The 12,246-nt window shown below is 44.1% G+C and overlaps 1 pseudogene across 1 annotated transcript; it reads right to left on the reverse strand.

The window, feature by feature from the left end:
• Positions 1-10,611: 10,611 nt before the first annotated feature.
• On the reverse strand, positions 10,612-11,675 carry LOC311104066 (tetraspanin-10-like; annotated as a pseudogene). Its single transcript has 2 exons — positions 11,604-11,675; positions 10,612-11,232 (listed from the first exon to the last, which is right to left on the reverse strand). The product of its transcript is annotated as a tetraspanin-10-like (transcript).
• Between the last annotated feature and the right edge of the window lie 571 nt (positions 11,676-12,246).

Consider the following 12,246-nt stretch of genomic DNA (forward strand, 5'->3'; position numbering starts at 1 on the left):
AAGAGACAGTACTACACAGGAAGAGACAGGACTACACAGGAAGAGACATTGCTACACAGGAAGAGACAGGAAGATGTAGTACTACACAGGAAGAGACAGTACTACACAGGAAGAGACAGTACTACACAGTAAGAGACAGTACTACACATGAAGAGACAATACTACACAGGAAGAGACAGGAAGAGACAGTACTACACAGGAAGAAACAGTACTACACTGGAAGAAACAGTACTACACAGGAAGAGACAGTACTACAAAGGAAGAGACAGTAATACACAGGAAGAGACAGTACTACACAGGAAGAGACAGTACTACACAGGAGGAGACAGTACTACACAGGAAGAGACAGTGCTACACAGGAAGAGACAGTACTACACAGGAAGAGACAGTACTACACAGGAAGAGACAGTACTACACAGGAAGAAACAGTACTACACAGGAAGAGACAGTACTACACATGAAGTGACAGGAAGAGACAGAACTACACAGGAAGAGACAGTACTACACAGGATGAGACAGGACTACACAGGAAGAGCAAGTACTACACAGGAAGAGACAGGAAGAGACAGTACTACATAGGAAGAGACAGTGCTACACATGAAGAGACAATACTAAACAGGAAGAGACAGGAAGAGACAGTACTACATAGGAAGAGACAGTACTACACATGAAGAGACAATATTACACAGGAAGAGACAGGAAGAGACAGTACTACACAGGAAGACACCGTACTGCACAGGAAGAAACAGTACTACACAGGAAGAGACAGGAAGAGACAGTACTACAAAGGAAGAAACAGTACTGCACAGGAAGAAACAGTACTACACAGGAAGAAAGAGTACTACACAGAAATAAACAATACTACACAGGAAGAGACAGTACTACAGAGGAAGAGACAGTACTACACAGGAAGAGACAGGAAGAGACAGTACTACACGTTAAGAGACAGTACTACACAGGAATAGACAGTACTACACAGGAAGAACCAGTACTGCACAGGAAGAAACAGTTTTACAGAGGAAGAGACAGTACTACACAGGAAGAGACAGTACTACACAGGAAGAAACAGTACTACACAGGAAGAGACAGTACTACACAGGAAGAGACAGTACTACACATGAAGAGACAATGCTACACAGGAAGAGACAGGAAGAGACAGTACTACACAGGAAGAGACAGGAAGAGACAGTACTATATAGGAAGAAACAGTACTACAAAGGAAGAAACAGTACTACACAGGAAGAGACAGTACTACACAGGAAGATACAGTACTACACATGAAGAGACAGTACTACACAGGAAGAGACAGTACTACACAGGAAGAGACAGTACTACACAGGAAGAGACAGGAAGAGACAGTACTACACAGGAAGAGACAGTACTACACATGAAGACACAATGCTACACATTAAGAGACAGGAAGATACAGTACTACATAGGAAGAAACAGTACTACACAGGAAGAAACAGTACTACACAGGAAGAGACAGTACTACACAGGAAGATACTGTACTACACATGAAGAGACAGTACTACACAGGAAGAGACAGTACTACACAGGAAGAGACAGTACTACACAGGAAGAGACAGTACTACACAGGAAGAAACAGTACTACACAGGAAGAGACAGTACTACACAGGAAGAGACAGGAAGAGACAGTACTACACAGGAAGAGACAGTAATACACATGAAGAGACAATGCTACACAGGAAGAGACAGGAAGATACAGTACTACACAGGAAGAAACAGTACAAAACAGGAAGAAACAGTACTACTCAGGAAGAGACAGTACTACACAGGAAGAAACAGTACTGCACAGGAAGAAACAGTACTACACAGGAAGAGACAGGAAGAGACAGTACTACAAAGGAAGAAACAGTACTGCACAGGAAGAAACAGTACTACACAGGAAGAAAGAGTACTACACAGGAATAAACAATACTACACAGGAAGAGACAGTACTACAGAGGAAGAGACAGTACTACACAGGAAGAGACAGGAAGAGACAGTACTACACGGTAAGAGACAGTACTACACACGAATAGACAGTACTACACAGGAAGAAACAGTACTGCACAGGAAGAAACAGTTTCTAGAGGAAGAGACAGTACTACACAGGAAGAGACAGCACTACACAGGAACAGACAGTACTACACAGGAATACACAGGAAAATATAGTACTACACAGGAAGAGAAGGTACTACACAGGAAGAAACAGTACTACACAGGAAGAGACAGTAGTACACAGGAAGAGACAGGAAGAGACAGTACTACACAGGAAGAGACAGTACTACACAGGAAGAGACAGGACTACACAGGAAGAGACAATGCTACACAGGAAGAGACAGGAAGATGTAGTACTACACGGGAAGAGACAGTACTACACAGGAAGAGACAGTACTACACAGTAAGAGACAGTACTACACATGAAGAGACAATACTACACAGGAAGAGACAGGAAGAGACAGTACTACACAGGAAGAAACAGTACTACACTGGAAGAAACAGTACTACACAGGAAGAGACAGTACTACACAGGAAGAGACAGTAATACACAGGAAGAGACAGTACTACACAGGAAGAGACAGTACTACACAGGAGGAGACAGTACTACACAGGAAGAGACAGTGCTACACAGGAAGAGACAGTACTACACAGGAAGAGACAGTCCTACACAGGAAGAGACAGTACTACACAGGAAGAAACAGTACTACACAGGAAGAGACAGTACTACACATGAAGTGACAGGAAGAGACAGAACTACACAGGAAGAGACAGTACTACACAGGATGAGACAGGACTACACAGGAAGAGCAAGTACTACACAGGAAGAGACAGGAAGAGACAGTACTACATAGGAAGAGACAGTGCTACACATGAAGAGACAATACTAAACAGGAAGAGACAGGAAGAGACAGTACTACATAGGAAGAGACAGTACTACACATGAAGAGACAATATTACACAGGAAGAGACAGGAAGAGACAGTACTACACAGGAAGACACCGTACTGCACAGGAAGAAACAGTACTACACAGGAAGAGACAGGAAGAGACAGTACTACAAAGGAAGAAACAGTACTGCACAGGAAGAAACAGTACTACACAGGAAGAAAGAGTACTACACAGAAATAAACAATACTACACAGGAAGAGACAGTACTACAGAGGAAGAGACAGTACTACACAGGAAGAGACAGGAAGAGACAGTACTACACGGTAAGAGACAGTACTACACAGGAATAGACAGTACTACACAGGAAGAAACAGTACTGCACAGGAAGAAACAGTTTTACAGAGGAAGAGACAGTACTACACAGGAAGATACAGTACTACACAGGAAGAAACAGTACTACACAGGAAGAGACAGTACTACACAGGAAGAGACAGTACTACACATGAAGAGACAATGCTACACAGGAGGAGACAGGAAGAGACAGTACTACACAGGAAGAGACAGGAAGAGACAGTACTATATAGGAAGAAACAGTACTACAAAGGAAGAAACAATACTACACAGGAAGAGACAGTACTACACAGGAAGATACAGTACTACACATGAAGAGACAGTACTACACAGGAAGAGACAGTACTACACAGGAAGAGACAGTACTACACAGGAAGAGACAGGAAGAGACAGTACTACACAGGAAGATACAGTACTACACAGGAAGAAACAGTACTAAACAGGAAGAAACAGTACTACTCAGGAAGAGACAGTACTACACAGGAAGAAACAGTACTGCACAGGAAGAAACAGTACTACACAGGAAGAGACAGGAAGAGATAGTACTACAAAGGAAGAGACAGTACTACACATGAAGACACAATGCTACACATTAAGAGACAGGAAGATACAGTACTACATAGGAAGAAACAGTACTACACAGGAAGAAACAGTACTACACAGGAAGAGACAGTACTACACAGGAAGATACTGTACTACACATGAAGAGACAGTACTACACAGGAAGAGACAGTACTACACAGGAAGAGACAGTACTACACAGGAAGAGACAGTACTACACAGGAAGAAACAGTACTACACAGGAAGAGACAGTACTACACAGGAAGAGACAGGAAGAGACAGTACTACACAGGAAGAGACAGTAATACACATGAAGAGACAATGCTACACAGGAAGAGACAGGAAGATACAGTACTACACAAGAAGAAACAGTACTAAACAGGAAGAAACAGTACTACTCAGGAAGAGACAGTACTACACAGGAAGAAACAGTACTGCACAGGAAGAAACAGTACTACACAGGAAGAGACAGGAAGAGACAGTACTACAAAGGAAGAAACAGTACTGCACATGAAGAAACAGTACTACACAGGAAGAAAGAGTACTACACAGGAATAAACAATACTACACAGGAAGAGACAGTACTACAGAGGAAGAGACAGTACTACACAGGAAGAGAGAGGAAGAGACAGTACTACACGGTAAGAGACAGTACTACACACGAATAGACAGTACTACACAGGAAGAAACAGTACTGCACAGGAAGAAACAGTTTTACAGAGGAAGAGACAGTACTACACAGGAAGAGACAGCACTACACAGGAACAGACAGTACTACACAGGAATACACAGGAAAATATAGTACTACACAGGAAGAGACAGTAGTACACAGGAAGAGACAGTAGTACACAGGAAGATACAGGAAGAGACAGTACTACACAGGAAGAGACAGTACTACACAGGAAGAGACAGGACTACACAGGAAGAGACAATGCTACACAGGAAGAGACAGGAAGATGTAGTACTACACAGGAAGAGACAGTACTACACAGGAAGAGACAGTACTACACAGTAAGAGACAGTACTACACATGAAGAGACAATACTACACAGGAAGAGACAGGAAGAGACAGTACTACACAGGAAGAAACAGTACTACACTGGAAGAAACAGTACTACACAGGAAGAGACAGTACTACACAGGAAGAGACAGTAATACACAGGAAGAGACAGTACTACACAGGAAGAGACAGTACTACACAGGAGGAGACAGTACTACACAGGAAGAGACAGTGCTACACAGGAAGAGACAGTACTACACAGGAAGAGACAGTACTACACAGGAAGAGACAGTACTACACAGGAAGAAACAGTACTACACAGGAAGAGACAGTACTACACATGAAGTGACAGGAAGAGACAGAACTACACAGGAAGAGACAGTACTACACAGGATGAGACAGGACTACACAGGAAGAGCAAGTACTACACAGGAAGAGACAGGAAGAGACAGTACTACATAGGAAGAGACAGTGCTACACATGAAGAGACAATACTAAACAGGAAGAGACAGGAAGAGACAGTACTACATAGGAAGAGACAGTACTACACATGAAGAGACAATATTACACAGGAAGAGACAGGAAGAGACAGTACTACACAGGAAGACACCGTACTGCACAGGAAGAAACAGTACTACACAGGAAGAGACAGGAAGAGACAGTACTACAAAGGAAGAAACAGTACTGCACAGGAAGAAACAGTACTACACAGGAAGAAAGAGTACTACACAGAAATAAACAATACTACACAGGAAGAGACAGTACTACAGAGGAAGAGACAGTACTACACAGGAAGAGACAGGAAGAGACAGTACTACACGGTAAGAGACAGTACTACACAGGAATAGACAGTACTACACAGGAAGAAACAGTACTGCACAGGAAGAAACAGTTTTACAGAGGAAGAGACAGTACTACACAGGAAGAGACAGTACTACACAGGAAGAAACAGTACTACACAGGAAGAGACAGTACTACACAGGAAGAGACAGTACTACACATGAAGAGACAATGCTACACAGGAAGAGACAGGAAGAGACAGTACTACACAGGAAGAGACAGGAAGAGACAGTACTATATAGGAAGAAACAGTACTACAAAGGAAGAAACAGTACTACACAGGAAGAGACAGTACTACACAGGAAGATACAGTACTACACATGAAGAGACAGTACTACACAGGAAGAGACAGTACTACACAAGAAGAGACAGTACTACACAGGAAGAGACAGGAAGAGACAGTACTACACAGGAAGATACAGTACTACACAGGAAGAAACAGTACTAAACAGGAAGAAACAGTACTACTCAGGAAGAGACAGTACTACACAGGAAGAAACAGTACTGCACAGGAAGAAACAGTACTACACAGGAAGAGACAGGAAGAGACAGTACTACAAAGGAAGAAACAGTACTGCAAAGGAAGAAACAGTACTACACAGGAAGAAAGAGTACTACACAGGAATAAACAATACTACACAGGAAGAGACAGTACTACACAGGAAGAGACAGTACTACACATGAAGAGACAATGCTACACAGGAAGAGACAGGAAGAGACAGTACTACACAGGAAGAGACAGGAAGAGACAGTACTATATAGGAAGAAACAGTACTACAAAGGAAGAAACAGTACTACACAGGAAGAGACAGTACTACACAGGAAGATACAGTACTACAAATGAAGAGACAGTACTACACAGGAAGAGACAGTACTACACAGGAAGAGACAGTACTACACAGGAAGAGACAGGAAGAGACAGTACTACACAGGAAGATACAGTACTACACAGGAAGAAACAGTACTAAACAGGAAGAAACAGTACTACTCAGGAAGAGACAGTACTACACAGGAAGAAACAGTACTACACAGGAAGAAACAGTACTACACAGGAAGAGACAGGAAGAGACAGTACTACAAAGGAAGAAACAGTACTGCAAAGGAAGAAACAGTACTACACAGGAAGAAAGAGTACTACACAGGAATAAACAATACTACACAGGAAGAGACAGTACTACAGAGGAAGAGACAGTACTACACAGGAAGAGACAGGAAGAGACAGTACTACACGGTAAGAGACAGTACTACACAGGAATAGACAGTACTACACAGGAAGAAACAGTACTGCACAGGAAGAAACAGTTTTACAGAGGAAGAGACAGTACTACACAGGAAGAGACAGCACTACACAGGAACAGACAGTACTACACAGGAATACACAGGAAAATATAGTACTACACAGGAAGAGAAGGTACTACACAGGAAGAAACAGTACTACACAGGAAGAGACAGTACTACACAGGAAGAGACAGGAAGAGACAGTACTACACAGGAAGAGACAGTACTACACAGTAAGAGACAGGACTACACAGGAAGAGACAATGCTACACAGGAAGAGACAGGAAGATGTAGTACTACACAGGAAGAGACAGTACTACACAGGAAGAGACAGTTCTACACAGTAAGAGACAGTACTACACATGAAGAGACAATACTACACAGGAAGAGACAGGAAGAGACAGTACTACACAGGAAGAAACAGTACTACACTGGAAGAAATAGTACTACACAGGAAGAGACAGTACTACACAGGAAGAGACAGTACTACACAGGAAGAGACAGTACTACACAGGAAGAGACAGTACTACACAGGAGGAGACAGTACTACACAGGAAGAGACAGTGCTACACAGGAAGAGACAGTACTAAACAGGAAGAGACAGTACTACACAGGAGGAGACAGTACTACACAGGAAGAGCAAGTACTACACAGGAATAGACAGGAAGAGACAGTACTACACAGGAAGAGACAGTACTACACAGGAAGAAACAGTACTACACAGGAAGAGACAGTACTACACAGGAAGTGACAGGAAGAGACAGAACTACACAGGAAGAGACAGTACTACACAGGATGAGACAGGACTACACAGGAAGAGCAAGTACTACACAGGAAGAGACAGGAAGAGACAGTACTACATAGGAAGAGACAGTGCTACACATGAAGAGACAATACTACACAGGAAGAGACAGGAAGAGACAGTACTACATAGGAAGAGACAGTACTACACATGAAGAGACAATATTACACAGGAAGAGACAGGAAGCGACAGTACTACACAGGAAGAAACAGTACTACACAGGAAGAAACAGCACTACACAGGAAGAGACAGTACTACACAGGAAGAGACAGTACTACACAGGAAGAGACAGGACTACACAGGAAGAAACAGTACTACACATGAAGAGACAGTACTACACAGGAAGAGTGTGTGTGTGTGTGTGCGTGCGTGCGTGCATGCATGCGTGTGTGTTGGGGAGGGAGCAGAGTCCATGTACTATGCTGTAGAAATAATCTTTCCGTTCTTCCCAAAGGTCCATTATAAAGAATAGTCCACTAGATTGTAGAGTGTGTAAATATTTGAACGTTTTGTTTACTGTCAAATCTAATTTGTTCAAATCTGAAGCATCTGAAGACTAGACTGATTAAATGGTTCAGGTATTGATGTTCTGAAATACCGCAATCCCTGTTGAAGAGTTGGATAGAGTATGGTGACCTGTGGGAGCTGCTAACAGAAATCCATTACACAGTCTGGCCTGTACTGAGCTGCCCCAACACAGTGTGTTCTGTATGGAGTAATGCAGTTGTTAATGTATTCATCTGATGGAGCACTGTGCTGCACGGCTTCTGGAGTCAGACGCGTTTCATGCTGAAGAAAAGCTGTTTAACATGTTTGTATACAGTTGCTATAACAACACACACCAAAGACAGCTGCTTAACATGTTCATATACAGTGGCTATAACAACACACCAAAATCAGCCATTGCTTGTGTTTACTGTTTATGCAGAATATCCTGTGATTTGGAATCCAGTAGAAATCAAACATCTGTAATTCTATTTCTGCAACCATTTCACAAAACTCAGAAATTCACAATATTACCCAAGTTTCGACCGCTCTTGAGAGCTGTTTGGACCCCTTCATTATATGTGTGGAAAAGTTTGTGAGTGTTGTGGTCTCAGTGGAAAGTCTCTGTCATTCACATGGTGAGTTGAGCCCATCATTCCAATAGAATAATGGTCATATTAGAGCAGACTGAGTCTGGTCAGTGTAACTCATGTTCACCTCAACTCATTTAAGGTCAATTTGAGGGACAATCTGTTCCAGAGAGAGTATAATTGACGTCTTTCATGACTCTAGCTGACTGGCCATGAGGAGGAAGGTGTTGAGTTGGCCAGCAGTTCCAGAACAGCAGAAAACATTTAAAAAGCTGGAAGATCTGCACATATTCCTATCCTCTGGATATCTACGTCACCTGCGCTGAGATACTCTGAACCAAAACAGGAACCAAAGCATCAAGAAGAGCCAAGACAAATAGAGGATGGGAGGACTGGGAGTAAAACAACAGGAGACCTGGACCTGAGACCTACCAGCTACCTACTGGGACAAACCTGGACCTGAGACCTACCATCTACCTACTGGGACAAACCTGGACCTGAGACCTACCATCTATCTACTGGGACAAACCTGGACCTGAGACCTACCAGCTACCTACTGGGACAAACCTGGACCTGAGACCTACCAGCTACCTACTGGGACAAACCTGGACCTGAGACCTATCAGCTACCTACTGGGACAAACCTGGACCTGAGACCTACCAGCTACCTAATGGAACAAACCTGGACCTGAGACCTACCAGCTACCTACTGGGACAAACCTGGACCTGAGACCTAACATCTATCTACTGAGACAAACCTGGACCTGAGACTTACCAGCTACCTACTGGGACAAACCTGGACCTGAGACCTACCATCTACCTCCTGGGACATACCTGGACCTGAGACCTATCAACAGACTACTGAGACAAACCTGGCCTTGGGGCCTGGCAGTGTCAAATCTGAGGTGATGGATGACTGGATCTCAGAGGTGGACTACAGCACTGCAGCATAGAGGATGATAATGGGGAAGAGACTAAGGGACTAATGTAGCCCATAGACTCCTAACAGGAGTCATTCCATTACAATACTGTACCTGGATCTGATAAAAACACCATTAGCAGATGCTTCTGAATACATGAAATACATGAATGCACTGCAGCCCTAGATTTGTGTTTTGGGATTGACAGTGTTAACAATGTGTAACTACTGTGGAGATAAAGTTGATATGTAAATACTGTGTTGTTGACTGACTGATTATTAAAGCAGAACAACAGAATACCTCTGACCAGCTCCTGTGGAGGCCAGCTACAGTCATTACAAGCTGTTAGGTTAGCACTGCTGCCCCCTGTAGGTCATATGAAGGAATTGTCTATTCAAATGTACTACTGTAACGCCATGCTCTACCAACTGAGCTACATCCCTGCCGGCCATTCCCCCCCCTACCCTGGACGACGCTGGGCCAATTGTGCGCCGCCCCATGGGTCTCCCGGTCGTGGCCGGCTATGACAGAGCCTGGATTACACCCCCATTATAGTACCTGGGAGGGAGAGGACATGGGAGGGGAGAAGTCAAGGACTGCAACCAATCAAATTGGCTGCTTGGATAATGTTATGTGACATAAAAGCAATAACCCTAGTTGTGTAACATCTTTTACAGATGTATATTTTATTTCATCTTTATTCATACAGGTTATTCTCTGAGATAAATTATCTTTTAAAACTATAAAAACTATCAAACTATCAAAATTATCAAAATGATGAAACCCTAACAACCCCCATTGACAGACATCAGTTCACAAGGCTGTGTGTCAGTCAATGAACCATGTCATCACAAGTCATCATGTCAGTGGTCTGGTCAGTCACATCTCACTCACATGTTGACCTGCCAGTCTCTGTAGTTGTTGGCCCCGCAGCACTGCAGTCCTATCTGGATCTCATCTGTGATGAACCGTTGGTCCAGGTCATCCTGGTAACGCACCATGGCAGCCAGCATACCTGACCTCAGGTATCCCTCTATCTGTCCCTGCAGGCTGTAGGCCAAGATGGCCGCTAGGACCTAGGCTACTACCAGGACCAGCACCGTGGCTGAGAAGACCTGGAACAGGCAGCAGTTCTCTCTCAGAGCCCCCACACAGCCTGACAGGCAGAGGGTGGACAGCACCAAGCCCAGCATCACAAACACCAGCATGGGGTCGGTGCTGATCTGTCCTATTTTCTCCTGAGAGAAGGATTCCTTGTTGATGAGCCCCCACAGACCCAGGGCCAGGACCAACAGGCCTAGCACCGTGAAGAGGAGGTTGCTGAAGAACAGGAGGTACTTGAGAAGGCAGTCGCTCAGGGAGAAGGGCCTGCTATGGGCTCTGGGTTCTACCTCCCTGGTTCTACCCTGGTTCTCTGGTCCATCATTAGGTCCTGGTTCTGGAGCCTGTTCTTCTGTGCTGCTGTCCTCACTCCCCTGAAGGACTCCTGACAACTCTCTATCTGTGTCTGTCTTCAGAGAGGAATACAGGATGGACAAAACACAATTAGGTTTCCCTGAGACCAAAACAACTTATCAAGTTCAGTCTATAGTGGTCATTGTCTTTAGGTTTAGCCTACTCTCAACCATAGAAATATAATCTATAGAACAGGTCTCCCCATTCAAGTCAAGAATGGCATAATGGGTGGACTGCTAGCTATTGTGAGTGTACCCGTGTGTTTACCAGTCAAATTGACAGGGTTAAAGGTTGCAAGTGCTTTCTAGATTGTTTTTCTATGCTTGCAACGTTGAAGGGTCTGTAAACTTTATTCAGTATGATGTACAGTGAGTATATACCTAACAGCACACAGGTTGTCATACAGACAGACAGACAGTTCCTGTACCTTTGGTATGAGTGGGCTGGTCTCAGTCTGTGCGGTCTCTCTCCTTAACCAGGGAAAACGAAACCATCTCATGGACTAGAACCTCCTCATCTTCCTAGCTGCCAGGAAACGGTTCTCCCTCTGTCCTCTCAGAAAATATTCTTCCCCTGTCCTTTCAACTAATCAATGTGTGAGAGGCGGTTCTCCCCCTGTCTTCCAGTCAGTTTAAGAGACTACAGGACAGAGAGGAGAGGAGAGGAGAGGAAATATATATATATTGTAAAGTGGTTGTCCCACTGGCTATCATAAGATGAATGCACCAATTTGTAAGTCACTCTGGATAGGAGCTAAATGATGTAAATGTAAATGAGAGGAGAGGAGAGGAGAGGAGAGGAGAGGAGAGGAGAGGAGAGGAGAGGAGAGGAGAGGAGAGGAGAGGAGAGGAGAGGAGAGGAGAGGAGAGGAGAGGAGAGGAGAGGAGAGGAGAGGAGAGGAGAGGAGGTCCAGGTTTGTCCCAGTAGGTAGCTGGTAAGTCTCAGGTCCAGGTTTGTCCCAGTAGGTAGCTGGTAGGTCTCAGGTCCAGGTTTGTCCCAGTAGGTAGCTGGTTGGTCTCAGGTCCAGGTTTGTCCCAGTAGGTAGCTGGTAGGTCTCAGGTCCAGGTTTG

Source organism: Coregonus lavaretus (genome assembly GCF_964263955.1).
Source record: "Coregonus lavaretus genome assembly, chromosome: 28".
Taxonomy (NCBI): domain Eukaryota; kingdom Metazoa; phylum Chordata; class Actinopteri; order Salmoniformes; family Salmonidae; genus Coregonus; species Coregonus lavaretus.